We start from the raw sequence: 1,264 nt of genomic DNA, 5'->3' as shown, positions 1-1,264 counted from the left end.
GACTTTTTGATAAAGACCAGTCTCACTGGAGATAAGTGATATCTCATTGTGGTTTTGATTTGTATTTCCCTGATGATTGGAGATGTTGAGCATTTTTTCATGTTTCTTGGCCATTAGTCTGTCTTCTTTTGAAAAGTTTCTGTTCATGTCCTTTGCCCACTTTTTAATGGGGTTGGTTTTTTCTTGCTGATTTTCCTGAGTTCTGTATAGATTCTAGTTATCAGCCCTTTATCGGACGTGTAACACGCGAGTATTTTCTCCCATTCTGTAGGTTGTCTGTTTGCTCTCATGATAGTTTCCTTGGCTGTGCAGAAGCTTTTTAATTTGATCAGGTCCCATTTATTTTGCCCACTTTTTAATGGGGTTGATTTTTTCTTGCTGATTTTCCTGAGTTCTGTATAGATTCTAGTTATCAGCCCTTTATCGGACGTGTAACACGTGAGTATTTTCTCCCATTCTGTAGGTTGTCTGTTTGCTCTCATGATAGTTTCCTTGGCTGTGAAGAAGCTTTTTAATTTGATCAGGTCCCATTTATTTATTTTCGTTGTTGCTGTGATTGCCTTTGGGGTCTTCTTCATAAATTCTTTGCCTAGGCCACTGTCTAGTTTTTCCAATGCTTTCTTCTGGAATTCTTACCGTTTCATGCCTTAGGTTTAAGTCTGTTATCCACCGTGACTTGATTTTTGTGAGAGGTGAGAGTCTTTCTTCTTGGGAGGAGGAACTGGAGGTGGCCACTCGTCTGTGGTGGGGATGGAGGTTATGCAAGACCTGCAACCTGGATTTCTACTCTCCAGGGCGATCCGGCTATAGTGCCTGCCAAATGCAGAGCTGCCAACAGCACAGACCAACACCAGCCCCTTCCCCCATCATGGACGGGGCAGTGCCGTGTTCCAGACATGTTCTAGACCATTGGACCTGTAGGAGTCTCAGAGTGGGCAGCCCCGGGCTTTCTGTGGGATGTATTTTCCACTTGTTGGCGTAGATTTGTTCTGCAAAGGTGTTGAGGGTAGTTGCTGCTTTCTGCTCACCAGGTGCAGATGAGATGGGATGGGATGGGTCCGTGTGGCACCCACGGGGGGTGGAGATGGAGCATCTCGTGGGCTGCAGAGCATCTTCAGAGGGAAGGAAGTGAAGGTGAGTTGTTGGCCTTGCCTGTTGGAAGCAGAATCTTCTCCTGGTCTTTCCCAATAGGTGCAGAGGAAGAAGTGTTCGCAGATCAATAGCTGTCCTGAGCGAGCCAGGGGCAGGTGGTCCCTTAGGGCCT

This window comes from Propithecus coquereli, unplaced genomic scaffold, assembly GCF_000956105.1.
Source record: "Propithecus coquereli isolate 6110/MARCELLA unplaced genomic scaffold, Pcoq_1.0 Scaffold377, whole genome shotgun sequence".
NCBI lineage: Eukaryota > Metazoa > Chordata > Mammalia > Primates > Indriidae > Propithecus > Propithecus coquereli.
Note: the sequence above shows the minus strand (reverse complement) of the source record.